This window comes from Camelus ferus, chromosome 22 (genome assembly GCF_009834535.1).
Source record: "Camelus ferus isolate YT-003-E chromosome 22, BCGSAC_Cfer_1.0, whole genome shotgun sequence".
Lineage (NCBI taxonomy): Eukaryota > Metazoa > Chordata > Mammalia > Artiodactyla > Camelidae > Camelus > Camelus ferus.
The window spans coordinates 351,215-377,357 of record NC_045717.1 but is presented as its reverse complement, the minus strand read 5'-3'; the positions used below and the strand labels follow the sequence as shown (position 1 = coordinate 377,357).

General features: G+C 53.5%; 1 long non-coding RNA gene across 2 annotated transcripts; it reads left to right on the top strand.

The window, feature by feature from the left end:
• Positions 1–2,872: 2,872 nt before the first annotated feature.
• Positions 2,873–26,143, top strand: LOC116658941. Of its 2 annotated transcripts, none has more exons than XR_004314160.1 (3): positions 2,873–3,028; positions 8,427–8,580; positions 26,121–26,143. It is a non-coding gene; the product is annotated as an uncharacterized LOC116658941 (long non-coding RNA). The 2 variants fall into 2 exon arrangements; XR_004314159.1 differs by lacking the exon at positions 2,873–3,028 and adding an exon at positions 7,275–7,320.

Sequence of the window (26,143 nt, the reverse complement as noted above, 5' to 3'; positions counted from 1 at the left end):
GGCACCGTTCTGCTCTCTGGGCACCAGGTCGAGAGGAGGGTGCCCGGTGCCGACGGCTGCTGCGTTGGGTTTCGGCGCTAGTCGGTGTTGGCGCTTTTGTCTGTCATCCAACAAAGCCCTACCTTCTGTCCTGCAGGTCACCCCGTGGGCCGGAGGGCCCCAAACTTTCCGAGGACCAGCCTGCGTGGCCTGCCCCGGTTGCGGCCCGTCGTCGCCCAGCTGGGCACCTGCACCTGGTCCCACTTGGTGCCCTGTGCAACCTCGCCCCCCACCGCCAGCTGCTCCGCTCGGTAAGAGGAAAGCATAGTCCTCTGTTTCTTCCTTGAGTCACTGCAGAAGAAGGGCAGATCGCTCTCCGGGACTTCCCCGTGCACGGGCGGCCGTGACTGTGCTCACTGCCGTGTCCCTCTGGTCCCTTAGCAGACTGCACTTGATGGACCGCGTCTTCCCCGTCCTGACCTGGGGAGGGCTGTGTCTGTTGTAGAGGGAAAGACGGTCCTCTGACGGAGGGCACACGTGTCGGTTCTGCACACGGGCCTTCAACAGACACCACGTTCCGGGCTCCATTATGGACAAGCCCGCCCCTGTCACTGCAGCGAGTGGAGCCCTGATCTTCCACAGCCGATGATCGGTTATGGAAGACACACCCGAACCCGGGGCCTGTGGTCTATTCAGTCAAGGGTCCTGAGACCTGTCTCCCACTCGGTCTGATGTGAGACTTAGTGTGATACGGGGAAGAAGGCCTCAAAGATCTTTTGCGCTTCAGCAAACTAACATGTTTTGTAAGGCAGTGAACCGTGAAAGAGTGTTTTGTATATTATTTTATCTATGCCGAGAAGCTAGTTGACTCGGGGAATTACATAGGTTAGTGGTAAATAGAATGCTTGCTTAGCATGCCGAATTCCGTGTGCTCATTCCCGGTACCTCCATTTAAAAACAGAAGAAAAGAAAAAACAAAAACAAGAGCAAACTTCAAATGTTAGAAATACATAGTGCGCAAACCCAATTCCATATCCATTCTTTTTACGTGTTTTCCTCTTACTACTTGGTTTGAAATATATCCCAACCGTGACTTAAGCATTTTTTTCAGAAAATGCTCTAACTCTTTGAAAGTCTTTTCTGCCACTTTTGTTTTGACACATCCACGAACGGAGATAGACGCACATGGTGGTTTTAATATACATTCGTGAATATTCTCATTAATGTACCTGTAACTACATTTTACAGATGGTGTGTCAGTGCGCCACTTTACAGAAGAGAGAGGAAGAGAATCTTCCTGGGATGAGGTACAGTCTCTTGTTGTTAATGTCCTTGTGTGACTATATAAGTACCAGGGGATTCTGAGACATAAACCGTGGGTTGGTGTGAGTGTGCATCTTCACGTTTCTATCTGCTGATGAGAATTTTTGACTTATGCTTTTAACTTACAGTTTAGGATGTGATTCTGTGCTTAATGCCGTAGGACTGGATAATGCACTTGTGTTCATTTTCCAGACTCACCTAATGAAGCCAGTGTCTGTATGGGCATTCTTGTTTTCAGGGTCTTTCCCTTACAGTTCATTAGAGGATATTGAAAAGAAATTCATCCCTGGGAAAGTTAGGTGCATCTTGGTGTTGGTTCTTGTTTTAGCCGTCCTCACTTGAAATTAATTAAGTGATGTTTCATTTTCAAGGCAGCATGTTTTGTCTTCCCATTCCACCGCCAGTAACAGTGGTCTAGTTTCCTTAGTGCCTTACGCTGTTTCCGACCTGCTCTTTTACTCAGGCTGCCCTTCCCCAAAGCCCCTCCACATCCCCCCTCTGCGCTGGATCTCTCTTTTACGAAACAGTGCGGTCTTCCCAGCATTCCCTGAGCTATCCACGTGCAGCGGACTCTCCTGTGCTTTGTGGCGTTACTGTACCCGTTCACCTCAGTTGTAGAGCTGTTGAAACTTTTCTGTGCTGATTTGTTTTCATGGATCCTGTGCCTCTGGCAGAACAGAGAGGAGAATCTGCCTTTTATTTGTACCGCCAGCTTCTCCCAGGATAGGGCTTATGTTCTGATAGCTTCGGTAAATAACTGTTGTCTACCTGACTGACTAAGCGTAGGCACATGATCTGAAGTTCGGTTCCTGATTTATCTTGTTTTGTGTTCCTAGGAAGGGGCGACTAAGCCCGAAATTACAAAACCGGAGTACGCTACTGGGACTGTAGAAGTGGCTCCGCAGGAGCTGACGGATCATAAAACACTGACCTCTGTTGGTGGAGCACACGGAGCTTATTATACACTGGGTAAGTTAGTGAACGTGGCTGGCATTTCTTGTTCTCTGTGCCTAGAAACTAGTGTGCTCTGGGGGGAAGGGTATATGTAGCTCAGCAGTAGAGAGAATGCGGGCTTAGCATGCAGGAGTTCCTGGGGTCAGTATCCAGTTCCTCCAAGAAACGAGTGTGATACGGGAAGGAAGGAAGGAAGGAAGGCGCAAAGGTTTTGTTTCGCTTCAGCAGTGTCTTCGCAGGAAAGTCTAATCCTCCATCCTTTTCTGTGGTTTTTAGCTGACGCGGGACCTGGCGTGGCTCCGGTGAGGCCCGGCATCGCCCGCCCAACTGCGGCGGCCCCGGTGGCCAAGGGAAGTGGGGTGGTCATGCTCTGTTGGGCCACGTCCTGGGAAAGGTGATATTCCCGTTCTCCCGGCAGCCGTTCCTGGCCTCGTCTGCAGACTGTGTGTCCTGTGACGGGTCTGGCGTGGTGTGACGCTGCCTTTTTCAGACTCAAAACTCTTGCCCAGGAGCCAGTGGGCTGCTTCTCCCGGGAGCCTTCGCCTTGGCTGGTGCCTGCAGGAGCCATGAGGGAGTGCTTAGAAGCCGGGGCCCGCAGACTTTGACTGTGGGTTTCTCGAAGCAGCGTGAGGAGGGTGAGCCCTCGCTCCACACTGACTTCTCCTGGCTCGGCTGACTCCTTCCTGACCTCCTGAACCTGGGGTTGCTCCTGGGTCCCTGAGACGGGTTTCTGTGTCGTCGTCCTTTTGACTGGTTTCCTGGCTCAGGCCAGGTGATTCTCCTGTTTAGAATGTCCATTCAGATCCTGGTAACTGGAAAAGGGGCAAAGCCCTCCCTCCAGCATTGTACGGTGTGCTTTGTGCAACTTGGAGTCTTTCTGGGTGTGGTAAACGTCACAGCCCATCACTGTCTTTTCACAGGAAGTAAGTGTGTCTTGGCCACTGCCTCCAGTTGTACTCTGGGCAGAAAAGCCTGGCTCTCGGAGATGGTGCGTTTGTAGTAGGGAATAGAGGCTGGAAGGGAAAGAGCCCGCCGTGAAAATGCCTCCTTCACTGCGGGGGAATTCCGATGTGCACCAGAGTGCGTAAGTTGTGTTTGTAACCCACCCTGCGCCGGGTCGGGCCTGCCCTGGAAGCTGTCAGAGCTGCTCGTCGGTCTCATGTCACACCGTGGGGTTTTGCGCAAGAGCTGGTACAGTCCCTTTGGTGTCAGGAGTGGGGTTGAGACTCCACACGTCACTCTCCCGTAGCACGCATGTAGGGTGCGTTCCGTAGCGAACGTAAAATCCAGACGTCCCTGAGGATAGGGATGATTGTAGCGGAGCCTGAGTCACTCTGAGGACAGCCTTGTCCCCTCGGGAGCCCTTGGCCAGCTCCGCCGCAGGACTCCGGGATGCCCAGCTCCCCAGGGCTCTTTGCAGCCCAGGGGCAGCCCCTGCGTGGAGGAGGAGGGCCCTTTGTGAGGAGGGGGCAGAGAGGGCCTGGCAGGGTCCTGCAGGCAGAGCCCTGCAGGCAGAGCCCTGCAGGCAGAGCCTGCAGGCAGACGGTGACCCTGGTGCGGCTCTGCTTGCTCGTGTGGAGAATGAGCTCTTCACTTCCGTCCCGTGTCCGTGTTCCTGGTCCGCGCCGGGCAAGCTTGCGTGGAGCTGGGAAGGTGGCGGGGAGGGCCGTCCCGCCCAGAGCGGCTGGCTGTTGGGAAGGCGCTAGTTTGCCCGTGTGCTGGAAGCTCTGTGTGCAGCCTCTCGGGCAGGAGGACCCTTGGCTTCCTCCACTTGGAGACAGCGGCGGCGGTGACGTGCGGCTTCAGGGTCGTATCCCCGTGTCCCCTGTGCGGCCCAGGCTGCAGGCAGGCCCCAGAGGGCTGGGCGGAGCGTGTGGCACCGTGCTGCTCTCTGGGCACCCGGTGGAGGGGAGGGTGCCCGGTGCCGACGGCTGCTGCGTTGGGTTTCGGCTCTTGTCGGTGTTGGCGCTTTTGTCTGTCATCCAACCCAGCCCTCCCTTCTGTCCTGCAGGTCACCCCGTGGGCCGGAGGGCCCCAAACTTTCCGAGGACCAGCCTGCGTGGCCTGCCCCGGGTGCGGCCCGTCGTCGCCCAGCTGGGCACCTGCACCTGGTCCCCCTTGGTGCCCTGTGCAACCTCGCCCCCACCGCCAGCTGCTCCGCTCGGTAAGAGGAAAGCATAGTCCTCTGTTTCTTCCTGAGTCACTGCAGAAGAAGTGCAGATCGCTCTCTGGGGCTTCCCCATGCACGGGCAGCCGTGACTGGGCTCACGGCCGTGTCCCTCTGGTCCCGTAGCAGACGCACTTGATGGACCGCTTCTTCCCCATCCTGCCCTGAGGAGGGAGGTGTCTGTTGTAGAGGGAAAGTGGGTCCTCTGACGGAGGGCAGACGTGTCGGTTCTACACACGGGCCTTCAACAGACACCACATTCCGGGCTCCCTGGAGGACAAGTCCGCCCCTGTCCCTGTCTGCAGCGAGTGGAGCCCTGAACTTCCACAGCCGATGATCGGTTATGGGAGACACACCCGAACCCGGGGCCTGTGGTCTCTTCAGTCAAGGGTCCAGAGAACTGTCTCCCACACGGTCTGATGTGAGACTTTGTGTGATACGGGGAAGAAGGCCTCAAAGATCTTTTGCGCTTCAGCTAACTAACATGTTTTGTAAGGCATTGAACCGTGAAAGAGTGTTTTGTACTTTATTTATTCTATGCCGAGAAGCTAGTTGACTAGGGGAAGGACATAGTTTAGTGGTAAATAGAATGCTTGCTTAGCATGCCGAATTCCGTGTGCTCATTCCCGGTACCTCCATTTAAAAACAGAAGAAAAGAAAAAACAAAAACAAGAGCAAACTTCAAATGTTAGAAATACATAGTGCGCAAACCCAACTTCCATATCCATTCTTTTTACGTGTTTTTCTCTTACTACGTGGTTTGAAATATATCCCAACCTTGACTTAAGCATTTTTTTCAGAAAATGCTCTAAGTCTTTGAAAGTCTTTTCTGCCACTTTTGTTTTGACACATCCACGAACAGAGATAGACGCACATGGTGGTTTTAATATACATTCATGAATATTCTCATTAATGTACCTGTAACTACATTTTACATATGGTGTTTCAGTGCGCCACTTTACAGAAGAGAGAGGAAGAGAATCTTCCTGGGATGAGGTACAGTCTCTTGTTTTTAAAGTCCTTGTGTGACTATATAAGTACCAGGGGATCCTGAGACATAAACCGTGGGTTGCTGTGAGTGTGCATCTTCAAGTTTGCATCTGCTGATGAGAATTTTTGACTTATGCTTTTAACTTACAGTTTAGGATGTGATTCTGTGCTTAATGCCGTAGGACTGGATAATGCACTTGTGTTCATTTTCCAGACTCACCTAGTGAAGCCAGTGTCTGTATGGGCATTCTTGTTTTCAGGGTCTTTCCCTTACAGTTCATTAGAGGATATTGAAAAAAATTCATCCCTGGGAAAGTTAGGTGCATCTTGGTGTTGGTTCTTGTTTTAGCCGTCCTCACTTGAAATTAATTAAGTGATGTTTCATTTTCAAGGCAGCATATTTTGTCTTCCCATTCCACCGCCAGTAACAGTGGTCTAGTTTCCTTAGTGCTTTATGCTGTTTCCACCTGCTCATTTTACTCAGGCTGCCCTTCCCCAAAGCCCCTCCACTTCCCACCTCTGCACTCGATCTCTCTTTTACAAAACAGTGCGGTCTTCCCAGCATTCCCTGAGCTATCCACGTGCAGCGGACTCTCCTGTGCTTTGTGGTGTTACAGTACCCGTTCACCTCAGTTGTAGAGCTGTTGAAACTTTTCTGTGCTGATTTGTATTCATGGATCCTGTGCCTCTGGCAGAACAGAGAGGAGAATCTGCCTTTTATTTGTACCGCCAGCTTCTCCCAGGATAGGGCTTATGTTCTGATAGCTTCGGTAAATAACTGTTGTCTACCTGACTGACTAAGCGTAGGCACATGATCTGAAGTTCGGTTCCTGATTTATCTTGTTTTGTGTTCCTAGGAAGGGGCGACTAAGCCCGAAATTACAAAACCGGAGTACGCTACTGGGACTGTAGAAGTGGCTCCGCAGGAGCTGACGGATCATAAAACACTGACCTCTGTTGGTGGAGCACACGGAGCTTATTATACACTGGGTAAGTTAGTGAACGTGGCTGGCATTTCTTGTTCTCTGTGCCTAGAAACTAGTGTGCTCTGGGGGGAAGGGTATATGTAGCTCAGCAGTAGAGAGAATGCGGGCTTAGCATGCAGGAGTTCCTGGGGTCAGTATCCAGTTCCTCCAAGAAACGAGTGTGATACGGGGAAGGAAGGAAGGAAGGAAGGAAGGAAGGCGCAAAGTTTTGTTTCGCTTCAGCAGTGTCTTCGCAGGAAAGCCTAATCCTCCATTCTTTTCTGTGGTTTTTAGCCGACGCGGGACCTGGCGCGGCTCCGGTGTGGCCCGGCAGCGCCCGCCCACCTGCGGCGGCCCCGGAGGCCCAGGGAAGTGGGGTGGTCATGCTCTGTTGGGCCTCGTCCTGGGAAAGGTGATCTTCCCGTTCTCCCGGCAGCCGTTCCTGGCCTCGTCTGCAGACTGTGTGTCCTGTGACGGGTCTGGCGTGGCGTGTCGCTGCCTTTTTCAGACTCAAAACTCTTGCCCAGGAGCCAGTGGGCTTCTTCTCCCGGGAGCCCGTCGCCTTGGATGGTGCCTGCAGGAGCCATGAGGGAGTGCGTAGGAGCCGGGGCACGCAGACTTTGACTGTTGGTTTCTGGAAGCAGCGTGAGGAGAGTGAGCCCTCGCTCCACATTGACTTCTCCTGGCTCAGCTGACTCCTTCTTGACCTCCTGCACCTAGGGTTGCTCCTGGGTCACTTAGACGGGTTTCTGTGTCGTCGTTCTTTTGACTGGTTTCCCGGCTCAGGCCAGGTGATTCTCCTGTTTAGAATGTCCATTCAGTTCCTGGTAACTGGAAAAGGGGCAAAGCCCTCCCTCCAGCTTTGTACGGTGTGCTTTGTGCAACTTGGAGTCTTCCTGGGTGTGGTAAACGTCACAGCCCGACACTGTCTTTTCTCGGGAGGTAAGTGTGTCTTGGCCGCTGCCTCCAGTTGTACTCTGGGCAGAAAAGCCTGGCTCTCGGAGATGGTGCGTTTGTAGTAGGGAATAGAGGCTGGAAGGGAAAGAGCCCGCCGTGAAAATGCCTCCTTCTCTGCGGGGGAATACCGAATGCGCACCAGAATGCGTACTTTGTGTTTGTCCCCCACCCTGCACCGGGTCGGGCCATGCCTGGAAGTTGTCAGAGCTGCTCATCGGTGTCATGGCACACCGTGGTGTTTTGCGCACGAGCTGGTACATTAACTTTGGTGTCAGATGTGGGGTTGAGACTCCCCATGTCAGTCTCCCGTAGCACGCAGCTAGGGTGCGTTCCGTAGCAAACGTTAAATCCAAACGTCCCTGAGGGTAGGAATGATTGTAGCGGATCCTGAGTCCCTTCTGAGGACAGCCTTGTCCCCTCAGGAGCCCTTGGCCAGCTCCGCCACAGGACTCCGGGATGCCCGGCTCCCAAGGGCTCTTTGCGCCCAGGGGCAGCCCCTGCGTGGAGGAGGAGGGCCCTTTGTGAGGAGGGGGCAGATAGGGCCTGGTAGGGTCCTGCAGGCAGAACCCTGCAGGCATAGCCCTGCAGGCAGAGCCCTGCAGGCAGAGCCCTGCAGGCAGAGCGGTTACCTTGGTGCGGCTCTGCTTGCTCGTGTTGAGAATGAGCTCTTCACGTCCGTCCCGTGTCCGAGTTCCTGGTCCACGTCAGGCAAGCTTGCGTGGAGCTGGGGAAGGTGGCGGGGAGGGCCGTCCCACCCAGAGCGGCTGGCTGTTGGGAAGGCACTAGTTTTTGCGTATGCTGGAAGCTCTGTGTGCAGCCTCTCGGGCAGGAGGACCCTTGGCTTCCTCCACTTGGAGACAGCGGCGGCGGTGACGTGCGGCGTCAGGGTCGTATCCCCATGTCCCCATGTGCGTCCCATGCTGCAGCAGGCCCCAGAAGCTTGGGCGGAGCGTGTGGCACCGTGCTGCTCTCTGGGCACCCGGTGGAGGGGAGAGTGCCCGGTGCCGACGGCTGCTGCGTTGGGTTTCGGCTCTTGTCGGTGTTGGCGCTTTAGTCTGTCATCCAACCCAGCCATCCCTTCTGTCCTGCAGGTCACCCCGTGTGCCGGAGGGGCCCAACTTTTCCGAGGACCAGCCTGCGTGGTCAGCCCCGGATGCGGCCCGTCGTCGCACAGCTGGGCAACAGCACCTGGTCCCACTTGGTGCCCTGTGCAAACTCGCCCCCAACCGCCAGCTGCTCCGCTCGGTAAGAGGAAAGCATAGTCCTCTGTTTCTTCCTTGAGTCACTGCAGAAGAAAGTCAGATCGCTCTCCGGGGCTTCCCCGTGCACGGGTGGCCGTGACTGGGCTCACGGCCCTGTCCCTCTGGTCCCTTAGCAGACGCACTTGATGGACCGCGTCTTCCCCGTCCTGCCCAGGGGAGGGAGGTGTCTGTTTTAGAGGGAAAGAGGGTCCTCTGACGGAGGGCAGACGTGTCGGTTCTGCACACGGGCCTTCAACAGACACCACGTTCCGGGCTCCCTGGGGGACAAGCCCGCCCCTGTCCCTGTCTGAAGCGAGTGGAGCCCTGACCTTCCACAGCCGATGATCGGTTATGGAAGACACACCCGAACCAGGGGCCTGTGGTCTCTTCAGACAAGGGTCCTGAGACCTGTCTCCCACTCGGTCTGATGTGAGACTTAATGTGATACGGGGAAGAAGGCCCTCAAAGATCTTTTGCGCTTCAGCAAACTAACATGTTTTGTAAGGCAGGGAACCGTGAAAGAGTGTTTTGTACTTATTTTATCTATGCCGAGAAGCTAGTTGACTCGGGGAATTACATAGGTTAGTGGTAAATAGAATGCTTGCTTAGCATGCCGAATTCCGTGTGCTCATTCCCGGTACCTCCATTTAAAAACAGAAGAAAATAATAAACAAAAACAAGAGCAAACTTCAAATGTTAGAAATACATAGTGCGCAAACCCAACTTCCATATCCATTCTTTTTACGTGTTTTCCTCTTACTACTTGGTTTGAAATATATCCCAACCGTGACTTAAGCATTTTTTTCAGAAAATGCTCTAAATCTTTGAAAGTCTTTTCTGCCACTTTTGTTTTGACACATCCACGAACGGAGATAGACGCACATGGTCGTTTTAATATACATTCGTGAATATTCTCATTAATGTACCTGTAACTACATTTTACATATGGTGTGTCAGTGCGCCACTTTACAGAAGAGAGAGGAAGAGAATCTTCCTGGGATGAGGTACAGTCTCTTGTTGTTAATGTCCTTGTGTGACTATATAAGTACCAGGGGATTCTGAGACATAAACCGCGGGTTGGTTTGAGTGTGCATCTTCACATTTGCATCTGCTGATGAGAATTTTTGACTTATGCTTTTAACTTACAGTTTAGGATGTGATTCTGTGCTTAATGCCGTAGGACTGGATAATGCACTTGTGTTCATTTTCCAGACTCACCTAGTGAAGCCAGTGTCTGTATGGGCATTCTTGTTTTCAGGGTCTTTCCCTTACAGTTCATTAGAGGATATTGAAAAGAAATTCATCCCTGGGAAAGTTAGGTGCATGTAGGTGTTTATTCTTGTTTTAGCCGTCCTCACTTGAAATTAATTAAGTGATGTTTCATTTTCAAGGCAGCATGTTTTGTCTTCCCATTCCACCGCCAGTAACAGTGGTCTAGTTTCCTTAGTGCCTTACGCTGTTTCCCACCTGCTCCTTTTACTCAGGCTGCCCTTCCCCAAAGCCCCTCCACATCCCCCCTCTGCGCTGGATCTCTCTTTTATGAAACAGTGCGGTCTTCCCATCATTCCCTGAGCTATCCACGTGCAGCGGACTCTCCTGTCCTTTGTGGCGTTACTGTACCCATTCACCTCAGTTGTAGAGCTGTTGAAACTTTTCTGTGCTGATTTGTTTTCATGGATCCTGTGCCTCTGGCAGAACAGAGAGGAGAATCTGCCTTTTATTTGTACCTCCAGCTTCTCTCATGATAGGGCTTATGTTCTGATAGCTTTCGGTAAATTACTCTTTGTCTACCTGACTGACTAAGTGTAGGCACATGATATGAAGTTCGGTTCCTGATTTATCTTGTTTTGTGTTCCTAGGAAGGGGCGACTAAGCCCGAAATTACAAAACCGGAGTACGCTACTGGGACTGTAGAAGTGGCTCGGCAGGAGCTGACGGATCATAAAACACTGACCTCTGTTATTGGAGCACACGGAGCTTATTATACACTGGGTAAGTTAGTGAACGTGGCTGGCATTTCTTGTTCTCTGTGCCTAGAAACTAGTGTGCTCTGGGGGGAAGAAGGGTATAAGTAGTTCAGCAGTAGAGAGAATGCGGGCTTAGCATGCAGGAGTTCCGGGGGTCAGTATCCAGTTCCTCCAAGAAACGAGTGTGATACGGTGAAGGAAGGAAGGAAGGAAGGCGCAAAGGTTTTGTTTCGCTTCAGGAGTGTCTTCGCAAGAAAGCCTAATCCTCCATCCTTTTCTGTGGTTTTTAGCCGACGCGGGACCTGGCGCGGCTCCAGTGTTGCCCGGCAGCACCCGCCCACCTGCGGCGGCCCCGGAGGCCCAGGGAAGTTTGGTGGTCATGCTCTGTTGGGCATCATCCTGGGAAAGGTGATCTTCCCGTTCTCCCGGCAGCCGTTCCTGGCCTCGTCTGCAGACTGTGTGTCCTGTGACGGGTCTGGCGTGGCGTGTCGCTGCCTTTTCAGACTCAAAACTCTTGCCCAGTAGCCAGTGGGCTGTTTCTCCCGGGAGTCCGTCGCTTGGCTGGTGCCTGCAGGAGCCATGAGGGAGTGCTTAGGAGCCGGGGCCCGCAGACTATGACTGTGGGTTTCTCGAAGCAGCGTGAGGAGAGTGAGCCCTCACTCCACACTGAATTCTCCTGGCTCGGCTGTATCCTCCCTGACCTCCTGCACCTAGGTTTGCTCCTGGGTCCCTGAGACGGGTTTCTGTTCCGTCGTTCTTTTGACTGGATTTCCGGCTCAGGCCAGGTGATTCTCCTGTTTAGAATGTCCATTCAGATCCTGGTAACTGGAAAAGGGGCAAAGCCCTCCCTCCAGCTTTGTACGGTGTGCTTTGTGCAACTTGGAATCTTCCTGGGTGTGGTAAACTTCACAGCCCGTCACTGTCTTTTCTCGGGAGGTAATTGTGTCTTGACCGCTGCCTCCAGTTGTACTCTGGGCAGAAATGCCTGGCTCTCGGAAATGGTGCGTTTGTAGTAGGGAATAGAGTCTGGAAGGGAAAGAGCCCGCAGTGAAAATGCCTCCTTCCCTGCGGGGGAATTCCGACGCGCACCAGAGTGCGTACGTTGTGTTTGTCCCCCACCCGGCGCCGGGTCGGGCCTGCCCTGGAAGCTGTCAGAGCTGCTCGTTGGTCTCATGGCACACCTTGGGGTTTTGCGCACGAGCTGGTACAGTCCCTTTGGTGTCAGGTGTGGGGTTGAGACTCCCCACGTCACTCTCCCGTAGCACGCATTTAGGGTGCGTTCCGTAGCGTACGTAAAATCCAGACGTCCCTGAGGATAGGGATGATTGTAGCGGAGCCTGCGTCCTTTCTGAGAACAGCCTTGTCCCCTCGGGAGCCATTGACCAGCTCCACCGCAGGACTCAGGGATGCCCAGCTCCCCAGCGTTCTTTGCGCCCAGGGGAAGCCCCTGCGTGGAGGTGGAGGGCCCTTTGTGAGGAGGGGGCAGAGAGGGACTGGCAGGGTTCTGCAGGCAGAGCCCTGAAGGCAGAGCCCTGCAGGCAGAGCCCTGAAGGCAGAGCCCTGCAGGCAGAGCGGTGACCCAGGTGCGGCTCTGCTTGCTCTTGTGGAGAATGAGCTCTTCACGTCTGTCCCGTGTCCGTGTTCCTGGTCTGTGCCTTGCAAGCTTGCGTGGAGCTGGGGAAAGTATCGGGGAGGGCCGTCCCGCCCAGAGCGGCTGGCTTTTGGGAAGGCGCTAGTTTCCCCGTGTGCTGGAAGCTCTGTGTGCAGCCTCTCGGGCAGGAGGACCCTTGGCTTCCTCCACTTGGAGACAGCAGCGGCGGTGATGTGCGGCCTCAGGGTCGTATCCCCGTGTCCCCCTGTGCGGCCCAGGCTGCAGTCAGGCCCCAGAGGCCTGGGCGGAGCGTGTGGCACCGTGCTGCTCTCTGGGCACCCGGTGGAGGGGAGGGTGCCCGGTGCTGACGGCTGCTGCATTGGGTTTCGGCTCTTGTCGGTGTTGGCGCTTTTGTCTGTCATTGAACCCAGCCCTCCCTTCAGTCCTGCAGGTCACCCCGTGGGCCGGAGGGCCCCAACCTTTCCGAGGAACAGCCTGCGTGGCCTGCCCCGGGTTCGGCCCGTCGTCGCCCACAAGGGCACCTGCACCTGGTCCCACTTGGTGCCCTGTGCAACCTCGCCCCAAACCGCCAGCTGCTCTGCTCGGTAAGAGGAAAGCATAGTCCTCTGTTTCTTCCTTGAGTCACTGCAGAAGAAGGGCAGATCGCTCTCCGGGGCTTCCCCGTGCACGGGCGGCCGTGAATGGGCTCACGGCCCTGTCCCTCTGGTCCCTTAGCAGACGCACTTGATGGACCGCGTCTTCCCCGTCCTGCCCTAGGGAGGGAGGTGTCTGTTGTAGAGTGAAAGAGGGTCCTCTGACGGAGGGCAGACGTGTCGTTTCTGCACACGGGCCTTCAACAAACACCACGATCCGGGCTCCCTCGAGGACAAGCCCGCCTTTGTCACAGTCTGCATCGCCTGGAGCCCTGACCTTCCACAGCCGATGATCGGTTATGGAAGACAAACCGGAACCCGGGGCCTGTGGTCTCTTCAGTCAAGGGTCCTGAGACCTGTCTCCCACTCGGTCTGATGTGAGACTTAGTTTGTTACGGGGAAGAAGGTCTCAAAGTTCTTTTGCGCTTCAGCAAACTAACATGTTTTGTAAGGCAGTGAACCGTGAAAGAGTGTTTTGTATTTTATTTTATCTATGCCGAGAAGCTAGTTGACTCGGGGAATTACATAGGTTAGTGGTAAATAGAATGCTTGCTTAGCATGCCGAATTCCGTGTGCTCATTCCCGGTACCTCCATTTAAAAACAGAAGAAAAAAAAAACAAAAACAAGAGCAAACTTCAAATGTTAGAAATACATAGTGCGCAAACCCAACTTCCATATCCATTCTTTTTACGTGTTTTCCTCTTACTACGTGGTTTGAAATATATCCCAACCTTGACTTAAGCATTTTTTTCAGAAAATGCTCTAACTCTTTGAAAGTCTTTTCTGCCACTTTTGTTTTGACATACATCCACGAACGGAGATAGACGCACATGGTGGTTTTAATATACATTCGTGAATATTCTCATTAATGTACCTGTAACTACATTTTACAGATGGTGTGTCAGTGCGCCACTTTACAGAAGAGAGAGGAAGAGAATCTTCCTGGGATGAGGTACAGTCTCTTGTTGTTAATGTCCTTGTGTGACTATATAAGTACCAGAGGATTCTGAGACATTAACCGGGGGTTGGTGTGAGTGTGCATTTCACGTTTGCATCTGCTGATGAGAATTTTTGACTTATGCTTTTAACTTACAGTTTAGGATGTGATTCTGTGCTTAATGCCGTAGGACTGGATAATGCACTTGTGTTCATTTTCCAGTACTCACCTAGTGAAGCCATTGTCTGTATGGGCATTCTTGTTTTCAGGGTCTTTCCCTTACAGTTCATTAGAGGATATTGAAAAGAAATTCATCCCTGGGAAAGTTAGGTGCATCTTAGGTGTTGGTTCTTGTTTTAGCCGTCCTCACTTGAAATTAATTAAGTGATGTTTCATTTTCAAGGCAGCATGTTTTGTCTTCCCATTCCACCGCCAGTAACAGTGGTCTAGTTTCCTTAATGCCTTACGCTGTTTCCAACCTGCTCCTTTTACTCAGGCTGCCCTTCCCCAAAGCCCCTCCACATCCCCCCTCTGCGCTGGATCTCTCTTTTACGAAACAGTGCGGTCTTCCCAGCATTCCCTGAGCTATCCACGTGCAGCGGACTCTCCTGTCCTTTGTGGCGTTACTGTACCCGTTCACCTCAGTTGTAGAGCTGTTGAAACTTTTCTGTGCTGATTTGTTTTCATGGATCCTGTGCCTCTGGCAGAACAGAGAGGAGAATCTGCCTTTTATTTGTACCGCCAGCTTCTCCCAGGATAGGGCTTATGTTCTGATAGCTTCGGTAAATAACTGTTGTCTACCTGACTGACTAAGCGTATGCACATGATCTGAAGTTCGGTTCCTGATTTATCTTGTTTTGTGTTCCTAGGAAGGGGCGACTAAGCCCGAAATTACAAAACCGGAGTACGCTACTGGGACTGTAGAATTGGCTCCGCAGGAGCTGACGGATCATAAAACACTGACCTCTGTTGGTGGAGCACACGGAGCTTATTATACACTGGGTAAGTTAGTGAACGTGGCTGGCATTTCTTGTTCTCTGTGCCTAGAAACTAGTGTGCTCTGGGGGGAAGGGTATATGTAGCTCAGCAGTAGAGAGAATGCGGGCTTAGCATGCAGGAGTTCCTGGGGTCAGTATCCAGTTCCTCCAAGAAACGAGTGTGATACGGGGAAGGAAGGAAGGAAGGAAGGCGCAAAGTTTTTGTTTCGCTTCAGCAGTTTCTTCACAGGAAAGCCTAATCCTCCATTATTTTCTGTGGTTTTTAGCCGACGCGGGACCTGGCGCGGCTCCGGTGTGGCCCGGCAGCGCCCGCCCACCTGCGGCGGCACTGGAGGCCCAGGGAAATGGGGTGGTCATGCTCTATTGGGCCTCGTCCTGGGAAAGGTGATCTTCCCGTTCTCCCGGCAGCCGTTCCTGGCCTCGTCTGCAGACTGTGTGTCCTGTGACGGGTCTGGCGTGGCGTGTCGCTGCCTTTTTCAGACTCAAAACTCTTGCCCAGGAGCCAGTGGGCTGCTTCACCCGGGAGCCTTCGCCTTGGCTGGTGCCTGCAGGAGCCATGAGGGAGTGCGTAGGAGCCGGGGCACGCAGACTTTGACTGTTGGTTTCTGGAAGCAGCGTGAGGAGAGTGAGCCCTCGCTCCACATTGACTTCTCCTGGCTCAGCTGACTCCTTCTTGACCTCCTGCACCTAGGGTTGCTCCTGGGTCACTTAGACGGGTTTCTGTGTCGTCGTTCTTTTGACTGGTTTCCCGGCTCAGGCCAGGTGATTCTCCTGTTTAGAATGTCCATTCAGTTCCTGGTAACTGGAAAAGGGGCAAAGCCCTCCCTCCAGCTTTGTACGGTGTGCTTTGTGCAACTTGGAGTCTTCCTGGGTGTGGTAAACGTCACAGCCCGACACTGTCTTTTCTCGGGAGGTAAGTGTGTCTTGGCCGCTGCCTCCAGTTGTACTCTGGGCAGAAAAGCCTGGCTCTCGGAGATGGTGCGTTTGTAGTAGGGAATAGAGTCTGGAAGGGAAAGAGCCCGCCGTGAAAATGCCTCCTTCTCTGCGGGGGAATACCGAAGCGCACCAGAATGCGTACTTTGTGTTTGTCCCCCACCCTGCACCGGGTCGGGCCAGCCTTGGAAGTTGTCAGAGCTGCTCATCGGTGTCATGGCACACCGTGGTGTTTTGCGCACGAGCTGGTACATTAACTTTGGTGTCAGATGTGGGGTTGAGACTCCCCATGTCAGTCTCCCGTAGCACGCAGGTAGGGTGCGTTCCGTAGCAAACGTTAAATCCAAACGTCCCTGAGGGTAGGAATGATTGTAGCGGATCCTGAGTCCCTTCTGAGGACAGCCTTGTCCCCTCAGGAGCCCTTGGCCAGCTCCGCCACAGGACTCCGGGATGCCCGGCTCCCAAGGGCTCTTTGCGCCCAGGGGCAGCCCCTGCGTGGAGGAGGAGGGCCCTTTGTGAGGAGGGGGCAGATAGGGCCTGGTAGGGTCCTACAGGCAGAACCCTGCAGGCATAGCCCTGCAGGCAGAGCCCTGCAGGCAGAGCCCTGCAGGCAGAGCGGTTACCTTGGTGCGGCTCTGCTTGCTCGTGTTGAGAATGAGCTCTTCACGTCCGTCCCGTGTCCGAGTTCCTGGTCCACGTCAGGCAAGCTTGCGTGGAGCTGGGGAAGGTGGCGGGGAGGGCCGTCCCACCCAGAGCGGCTGGCTGTTGGGAAGGCACTAGTTTTTGCGTATGCTGGAAGCTCTGTGTGCAGCCTCTCGGGCAGGAGGACCCTTGGCTTCCTCCACTTGGAGACAGCGGCGGCGGTGATGTGCGGCGTCAGGGTCGTATCCCCATGTCCCCATGTGCGTCCCATGCTGCAGCAGGCCCCAGAAGCTTGGGCGGAGCGTGTGGCACCGTGCTGCTCTCTGGGCACCCGGTGGAGGGGAGAGTGCCCGGTGCCGACGGCTGCTGCGTTGGGTTTCGGCTCTTGTCGGTGTTGGCGCTTTAGTCTGTCATCCAACCCAGCCATCCCTTCTGTCCTGCAGGTCACCCCGTGTGCCGGAGGGGCCCAACTTTTCCGAGGACCAGCCTGCGTGGTCAGCCCCGGATGCGGCCCGTCGTCGCACAGCTGGGCAACAGCAACTGGTCCCACTTGGTGCCCTGTGCAAACTCGCCCCCAACCGCCAGCTGCTCCGCTCGGTAAGAGGAAAGCATAGTCCTCTGTTTCTTCCTTGAGTCACTGCAGAAGAAAGTCAGATCGCTCTCCGGGGCTTCCCCGTGCACGGGTGGCCGTGACTGGGCTCACGGCCCTGTCCCTCTGGTCCCTTAGCAGACGCACTTGATGGACCGCGTCTTCCCCGTCCTGCCCAGGGGAGGGAGGTGTCTGTTTTAGAGGGAAAGAGGGTCCTCTGACGGAGGGCAGACGTGTCGGTTCTGCACACGGGCCTTCAACAGACACCACGTTCCGGGCTCCCTGGGGGACAAGCCCGCCCCTGTCCCTGTCTGAAGCGAGTGGAGCCCTGACCTTCCACAGCCGATGATCGGTTATGGAAGACACACCCGAACCAGGGGCCTGTGGTCTCTTCAGACAAGGGTCCTGAGACCTGTCTCCCACTCGGTCTGATGTGAGACTTAATGTGATACGGGGAAGAAGGCCCTCAAAGATCTTTTGCGCTTCAGCAAACTAACATGTTTTGTAAGGCAGGGAACCGTGAAAGAGTGTTTTGTACTTATTTTATCTATGCCGAGAAGCTAGTTGACTCGGGGAATTACATAGGTTAGTGGTAAATAGAATGCTTGATTAGCATGCCAAATTCCGTGTGCTCATTCCCGGTACCTCCATTTAAAAACAGAAGAAAATAATAAACAAAAACAAGAGCAAAATTCAAATGTTAGAAATACATAGTGCGCAAACCCAACTTCCATATCCATTCTTTTTACGTGTTTTCCTCTTACTACTTGGTTTGAAATATATCCCAACCGTGACTTAAGCATTTTTTTCGGAAAATGCTCTAAATCTTTGAAAGTCTTTTCTGCCACTTTTGTTTTGACACATCCACGAACTGAGATAGACGCACATGGTCGTTTTAATATACATTCGTGAATATTCTCATTAATGTACTTGTAACTACATTTTACATATGGTTGTCAGTGCGCCACTTTACAGAAGAGAGAGGAAGAGAATCTTCCTGGGATGAGGTACAGTCTCTTGTTGTTAATGTCCTTGTGTGACTATATAAGTACCAGGGGATTCTGAGACATAAACCGCGGGTTGGTTTGAGTGTGCATCTTCACATTTGCATCTGCTGATGAGAATTTTTGACTTATGCTTTTAACTTACAGTTTAGGATGTGATTCTGTGCTTAATGCCGTAGGACTGGATAATGCACTTGTGTTCATTTTCCAGACTCACCTAGTGAAGCCAGTTTCTGTATTGGCATTCTTGTTTTCAGGGTCTTTCCCTTACAGTTCATTAGAGGATATTGAAAAGAAATTCATCCCTGGGAAAGTTAGGTGCATGTAGGTGTTTATTCTTGTTTTAGCCGTCCTCACTTGAAATTAATTAAGTGATGTTTCATTTTCAAGGCAGCATGTTTTGTCTTCCCATTCCACCGCCAGTAACAGTGGTCTAGTTTCCTTAGTGCCTTACGCTGTTTCCCACCTGCTCCTTTTACTCAGGCTGCCCTTCCCCAAAGCCCCTCCACATCCCCCCTCTGCGCTGGATCTCTCTTTTATGAAACAGTGCGGTCTTCCCAGCATTCCCTGAGCTATCCACGTGCAGCGGACTCTCCTGTCCTTTGTGGCGTTACTGTACCCATTCACCTCAGTTGTAGAGCTGTTGAAACTTTTCTGTGCTGATTTGTTTTCATGGATCCTGTGCCTCTGGCAGAACAGAGAGGAGAATCTGCCTTTTATTTGTACCTCCAGCTTCTCTCATGATAGGGCTTATGTTCTGATAGCTTTGGTAAATTACTCTTTTCTAACTGACTGACTAAGTGTAGGCACATGATATGAAGTTCGGTTCCTGATTTATCTTGTTTTGTGTTCCTAGGAAGGGGCGACTAAGCCCGAAATTACAAAACCGGAGTACGCTACTGGGACTGTAGAAGTGGCTCGGCAGGAACTGACGGATCATAAAACACTGACCTCTGTTATTGGAGCACACGGAGCTTATTATACACTGGGTAAGTTAGTGAACGTGGCTGGCATTTCTTGTTCTCTGTGCCTAGAAACTAGTGTGCTCTGGGGGGAAGAAGGGTATAAGTAGTTCAGCAGTAGAGAGAATGCGGGCTTAGCATGCAGGAGTTCCGGGGGTCAGTATCCAGTTCCTCCAAGAAACGAGTGTGATACGGTGAAGGAAGGAAGGAAGGAAGGCGCAAAGGTTTTGTTTCGCTTCAGGAGTGTCTTCGCAAGAAAGCCTAATCCTCCATCCTTTTCTGTGGTTTTTAGCCGACGCGGGACCTGGCGCGGCTCCAGTGTTGCCCGGCAGCACCCGCCCACCTGCGGCGGCCCCGGAGGCCCAGGGAAGTTTGGTGGTCATGCTCTGTTGGGCATCATCCTGGGAAAGGTGATCTTCCCGTTCTCCCGGCAGCCGTTCCTGGCCTCGTCTGCAGACTGTGTGTCCTGTGACGGGTCTGGCGTGGCGTGTCGCTGCCTTTTCAGACTCAAAACTCTTGCCCAGTAGCCAGTGGGCTGTTTCTCCCGGGAGTCCGTCGCTTTGGCTGGTGCCTGCAGGAGCCATGAGGGAGTGCTTAGGAGCCGGGGCCCGCAGACTATGACTGTGGGTTTCTCGAAGCAGCGTGAGGAGAGTGAGCCCTCACTCCACACTGAATTCTCCTGGCTCGGCTGTATCCTCCCTGACCTCCTGCACCTAGGTTTGCTCCTGGGTCCCTGAGACGGGTTTCTGTTTCGTCGTTCTTTTGACTGGATTTCCGGCTCAGGCCAGGTGATTCTCCTGTTTAGAATGTCCATTCAGATCCTGGTAACTGGAAAAGGGGCAAAGCCCTCCCTCCAGCTTTGTACGGTGTGCTTTGTGCAACTTGGAATCTTCCTGGGTGTGGTAAACTTCACAGCCCGTCACTGTCTTTTCTCGGGAGGTAATTGTGTCTTGACCGCTGCCTCCAGTTGTACTCTGGGCAGAAATGCCTGGCTCTCGGAAATGGTGCGTTTGTAGTAGGGAATAGAGTCTGGAAGGGAAAGAGCCCGCAGTGAAAATGCCTCCTTCCCTGCGGGGGAATTCCGACGCGCACCAGAGTGCGTACGTTGTGTTTGTCCCCCACCCGGCGCCGGGTCGGGCCTGCCCTGGAAGCTGTCAGAGCTGCTCGTTGGTCTCATGGCACACCTTGGGGTTTTGCGCACGAGCTGGTACAGTCCCTTTGGTGTCAGGTGTGGGGTTGAGACTCCCCACGTCACTCTCCCGTAGCACGCATTTAGGGTGCGTTCCGTAGCGTACGTAAAATCCAGACGTCCCTGAGGATAGGGATGATTGTAGCGGAGCCTGCGTCCTTTCTGAGAACAGCCTTGTCCCCTCGGGAGCCATTGACCAGCTCCACCGCAGGACTCAGGGATGCCCAGCTCCCCAGCGTTCTTTGCGCCCAGGGGAAGCCCCTGCGTGGAGGTGGAGGGCCCTTTGTGAGGAGGGGGCAGAGAGGGACTGGCAGGGTTCTGCAGGCAGAGCCCTGAAGGCAGAGCCCTGCAGGCAGAGCCCTGAAGGCAGAGCCCTGCAGGCAGAGCGGTGACCCAGGTGCGGCTCTGCTTGCTCTTGTGGAGAATGAGCTCTTCACGTCTGTCCCGTGTCCATGTTCCTGGTCTGTGCCTTGCAAGCTTGCGTGGAGCTGGGGAAAGTATCGGGGAGGGCCGTCCCGCCCAGAGCGGCTGGCTTTTGGGAAGGCGCTAGTTTCCCCGTGTGCTGGAAGCTCTGTGTGCAGCCTCTCGGGCAGGAGGACCCTTGGCTTCCTCCACTTGGAGACAGCAGCGGCGGTGATGTGCGGCCTCAGGGTCGTATCCCCGTGTCCCCCTGTGCGGCCCAGGCTGCAGTCAGGCCCCAGAGGCCTGGGCGGAGCGTGTGGCACCGTGCTGCTCTCTGGGCACCCGGTGGAGGGGAGGGTGCCCGGTGCTGACGGCTGCTGCATTGGGTTTCGGCTCTTGTCGGTGTTGGCGCTTTTGTCTGTCATTGATTGAACCCAGCCCTCCCTTCTGTCCTGCAGGTCACCCCGTGGGCCGGAGGGCCCCAACCTTTCCGAGGAACAGCCTGCGTGGCCTGCCCCGGGTTCGGCCCGTCGTCGCCCACAAGGGCACCTGCACCTGGTCCCCCTTGGTGCCCTGTGCAACCTCGCCCCAAACCGCCAGCTGCTCTGCTCGGTAAGAGGAAAGCATAGTCCTCTGTTTCTTCCTTGAGTCACTGCAGAAGAAGGGCAGATCGCTCTCCGGGGCTTCCCCGTGCACGGGCGGCCGTGAATGGGCTCACGGCCCTGTCCCTCTGGTCCCTTAGCAGACGCACTTGATGGACCGCGTCTTCCCCGTCCTGCCCTAGGGAGGGAGGTGTCTGTTGTAGAGTGAAAGAGGGTCCTCTGACGGAGGGCAGACGTGTCGTTTCTGCACACGGGCCTTCAACAAACACCACGATCCGGGCTCCCTCGAGGACAAGCCCGCCTTGTCACAGTCTGCATCGCCTGGAGCCCTGACCTTCCACAGCCGATGATCGGTTATGGAAGACAAACCGGAACCCGGGGCCTGTGGTCTCTTCAGTCAAGGGTCCTGAGACCTGTCTCCCACTCGGTCTGATGTGAGACTTAGTTTGTTACGGGGAAGAAGGTCTCAAAGTTCTTTTGCGCTTCAGCAAACTAACATGTTTTGTAAGGCAGTGAACCGTGAAAGAGTGTTTTGTATTTTATTTTATCTATGCCGAGAAGCTAGTTGACTCGGGGAATTACATAGGTTAGTGGTAAATAGAATGCTTGCTTAGCATGCCGAATTCCGTGTGCTCATTCCCGGTACCTCCATTTAAAAACAGAAGAAAAAAAAAAACAAAAACAAGAGCAAACTTCAAATGTTAGAAATACATAGTGCGCAAACCCAACTTCCATATCCATTCTTTTTACGTGTTTTCCTCTTACTACGTGGTTTGAAATATATCCCAACCTTGACTTAAGCATTTTTTTCAGAAAATGCTCTAACTCTTTGAAAGTCTTTTCTGCCACTTTTGTTTTGACATACATCCACGAACGGTGATAGACGCACATGGTGGTTTTAATATACATTCGTGAATATTCTCATTAATGTACCTGTAACTACATTTTACAGATGGTGTGTCAGTGCGCCACTTTACAGAAGAGAGAGGAAGAGAATCTTCCTGGGATGAGGTACAGGCTCTTGTTGTTAATGTCCTTGTGTGACTATATAAGTACCAGAGGATTCTGAGACATTAACCGGGGGTTGGTGTGAGTGTGCATTTCACGTTTGCATCTGCTGATGAGAATTTTTGACTTATGCTTTTAACTTACAGTTTAGGATGTGATTCTGTGCTTAATGCCGTAGGACTGGATAATGCACTTGTGTTCATTTTCCAGTCTCACCTAGTGAAGCCATTGTCTGTATGGGCATTCTTGTTTTCAGGGTTTTTCCCTTACAGTTCATTAGAGGATATTGAAAAAAATTCATCCCTGGGAAAGTTAGGTGCATGTAGGTGTTTATTCTTGTTTTAGCCGTCCTCACTTGAAATTAATTAAGTGATGTTTCATTTTCAAGGCAGCATGTTTTGTCTTCCCATTCCACCGCCAGTAACAGTGGTCTAGTTTCCTTAATGCCTTAAGCTTTTTCAAACCTGCTACTTTTACTCAGGCTGCCCTTCCCCAAAGCCCCTCCACATCCCCCCTCTGCGCTGGATCTCTCTTTTACGAAACAGTGCGGTCTTCCCAGCATTCCCTGAGCTATCCACGTGCAGCGGACTCTCCTGTCCTTTGTGGCGTTACTGTACCCGTTCACCTCATTTGTAGAGCTGTTGAAACTTTTCTGTGCTGATTTGTTTTCATGGATCCTGTGCCTCTGGCAGAACAGAGAGGATAATCTGCCTTTTATTTGTACCGCCAGCTTCTCCCAGGATAGGGCTTATGTTCTGATAGCTTCGATAAATAACTGTTGTCTACCTGACTGACTAAGCGTATGCACATGATCTGAAGTTCGGTTCCTGATTTATCTTGTTTTGTGTTCCTAGGAAGGGGCGACTAAGCCCGAAATTACAAAACCGGAGTACGCTACTGGGACTGTAGAATTGGCTCCGCAGGAGCTGACGGATCATAAAACACTGACCTCTGTTGGTGGAGCACACGGAGCTTATTATACACTGGGTAAGTTAGTGAACGTGGCTGGCATTTCTTGTTCTCTGTGCCTAGAAACTAGTGTGCTCTGGGGGGAAGGGTATATGTAGCTCAGCAGTAGAGAGAATGCGGGCTTAGCATGCAGGAGTTCCTGGGGTCAGTATCCAGTTCCTCCAAGAAACGAGTGTGATACGGGGAAGGAAGGAAGGAAGGAAGGCGCAAAGTTTTTGTTTCGCTTCAGCAGTTTCTTCGCTGGAAAGCCTAATCCTCCATTATTTTCTGTGGTTTTTAGCCGACGCGGGACCTGGCGCGGCTCCGGTGTGGCCCGGCAGCGCCCGCCCACCTGCGGCGGCACTGGAGGCCCAGGGAAAGTGGGGTGGTCATGCTCTATTGGGCCTCGTCCTGGGAAAGGTGATCTTCCCGTTCTCCCGGCAGCCGTTCCTGGCCTCGTCTGCAGACTGTGTGTCCTGTGACGGGTCTGGCGTGGCGTGTCGCTGCCTTTTTCAGACTCAAAACTCTTGCCCAGGAGCCAGTGGGCTGCTTCACCCGGGAGCCTTCGCCTTGGCTGGTGCCTGCAGGAGCCATGAGGGAGTGCGTAGGAGCCGGGGCACACAGACTTTGACTGTGGGTTTCTGGAAGCAGCGTGAGGAGAGTGAGCCCTCGCTCCACATTGACTTCTCCTGGCTCAGCTGACTCCTTCTTGACCTCCTGCACCTAGGGTTGCTCCTGGGTCACTTAGACGGGTTTCTGTGTCGTCGTTCTTTTGACTGGTTTCCCGGCTCAGGCCAGGTGATTCTCCTGTTTAGAATGTCCATTCAGTTCCTGGTAACTGGAAAAGGGGCAAAGCACTCCCTCCAGCTTTGTACGGTGTGCTTTGTGCAACTTGGAGTCTTCCTGGGTGTGGTAAACGTCACAGCCCGACACTGTCTTTTCTCGGGAGGTAAGTGTGTCTTGGCCGCTGCCTCCAGTTGTACTCTGGGCAGAAAAGCCTGGCTTTCGGAGATGGTGCATATGTAGTAGGGAATAGAGGCTTGAAGGGAAAGAGCCCGCCGTGAAATTGCCTCCTTCCCTCCGGGGGAATTCCCATGCGCACCAGAGTGCGTACATTGTGTTTGTCCCGCACCCTGCGCCGGATCGGGCCTGCCATGGAAGCTGTCAGAGCTGCTCGTCTGTCTCATGGCACACCGTGGGGTTTTGCGCACGAGCTGGTACATCCCCTTTGATGTCAGGTGTGGGGTTGAGATTCCGCACGTCACTCTCCCGTAGCACGCAGGTAGGGTGTGTTCTGTAGCGAACGTAAAATCCAGACGTCCCTGAGGATAGGGATGATTGTAGCGGAGCCTGAGTCCCTTCTGAGGACAGCCTTGTCCCCTCGGGATCCCTTGGCCAACTCCACCTCAGGACTACGAGATGCCCAGCTCCCCTGCGTTCTTTGCGCCCAGGGGCAGCCCCTGCGTGGAGGAGGAGGGCCCTTTGTGTGGAGGGGGCAGAGAGGGCCTGGCAGGGTCCTGCAGGCAGAGCCCTTAAGACAGAGCCCTGCAGGCAGAACGGTGACCCTTGTGCGGCTCTGCTTGCTCTTGTGGAGAATGAGCTCTTCACGTACGTCCCGTGTCCGTGTTCCTGGTCCGCGCCGGGCAAGCTTTCGTGGAGCTGGGGAAGGTGGCGGGGAGGGCCGTCCCGCCCAGAGCAGCTGGCTGTTGGGAAGGCGCTAGTTTGCCCGTGTGCTGGAAGCTCTGTGTGCAGTCTCTCGTGCAGGAGGACCCTTGGCTTCCTCCAGTTGGAGACAGCCGCAGTGGTGACGTGCGGCGTCAGAGTCGTATCCCCGTGTCCCCCTGTGTGGCCCAGGCTGCAGGAAGTCCCCAGAGGCCTGGGTGGAGCGTTTGGCACCGTGCTGCTCTCTGGGCACCCGGTGGAGCGGAGGGTGCCCGTTGCCGACGGCTGCTGCGTTGGGTTTTGGCTCTTGTCGGTGTTGGCGCTTTTCTCTGTCATTGAACCCAGCCCTCCCTTCTGTCCTGCAGGTCACCCCGTGGGACGGAGGGCCCCAACCTTTCCGAGGACCAGCCTGCGTGGCCTGCCCCGCGTGCGGCCCGTCGTCGCCCAGCTGGGAACCTGCACCTGGTCCCCCTTGGTGCCCTGTGCAACCTCGCCCGCCACCGCCAGCTGCTCCGCTTGGTAAGAGGAAAGCATAGTCTTCTGTTTCTTCCTTGAGTCACTGCAGAAGAAGGGCAGATCGCTCTCCGGGGCTTCCCCGTGCACGGGCGGCCGTTACAGGGCTCACGGCCGTGTCCCTCTAGTCCCTTAGCAGACGCACTTGATGGACCACTTCTTCCCCGTCCTGCCCTGGGGAGGGAGGTGTCTGTTGTAAAGGGAAAGAGGGTCTTCTGACGGATGGCAGAAGTGACGGTTCTGCACACAGGCCTTCAACAAACACCACGTTCCGGGCTCCCTGAAAGACAAGCCCGCCCGTCACTGTCTGCAGCGAGTGGAGCCCTGACCTTCCACAGCCGATGATCGGTTATGGAAGAAACACCCAAACCCGGGGCCTGTGGTCTCTTCTGTCAAGGGTCCGGAGACCTGTCTCCCACTCGGTCAGATGTGAGACTTAGTGTGATACGAGGAAGAATGCATCAAATATCTTTTGCTCTTCAGAAAACTAACATGTTTTGTAAGGCAGTGAACCGTGAAAGAGTGTTTTGTATTTTATTTTATCTATGACGAGAAGCTAGTTGACTCAGGGAATTACATAGGTTAGTGGTAAATAGAATGCTTGCTTAGCATGCTGAATTCCGTGTGCTCATTCCCGGTACCTCCAATTAAAAACAGAAGAAAAGTTAAAACAAAAACAGGAGCAAACTTCAAATGTTAGAAATACATAGTGCGCAAACCCAACATCCATATCCATTTTTTACGTGTTTTCTTCTTACTACTTTGTTTGAAATATATCCCAAACGTGACTTAAGCATTTTTTTCAGAAAATGCTCTAACTCTTTGAAAGTATTTTCTACCACTTTTGTTTTGACAAATCCACGAACGGTGATAGACGCAAATGGTGGTTTTAATATTCATTCGTGTATATTCTCATTAATGTACCTGTAACAACATTTTACAGATGGTGTGTCAGTGCACCACTTT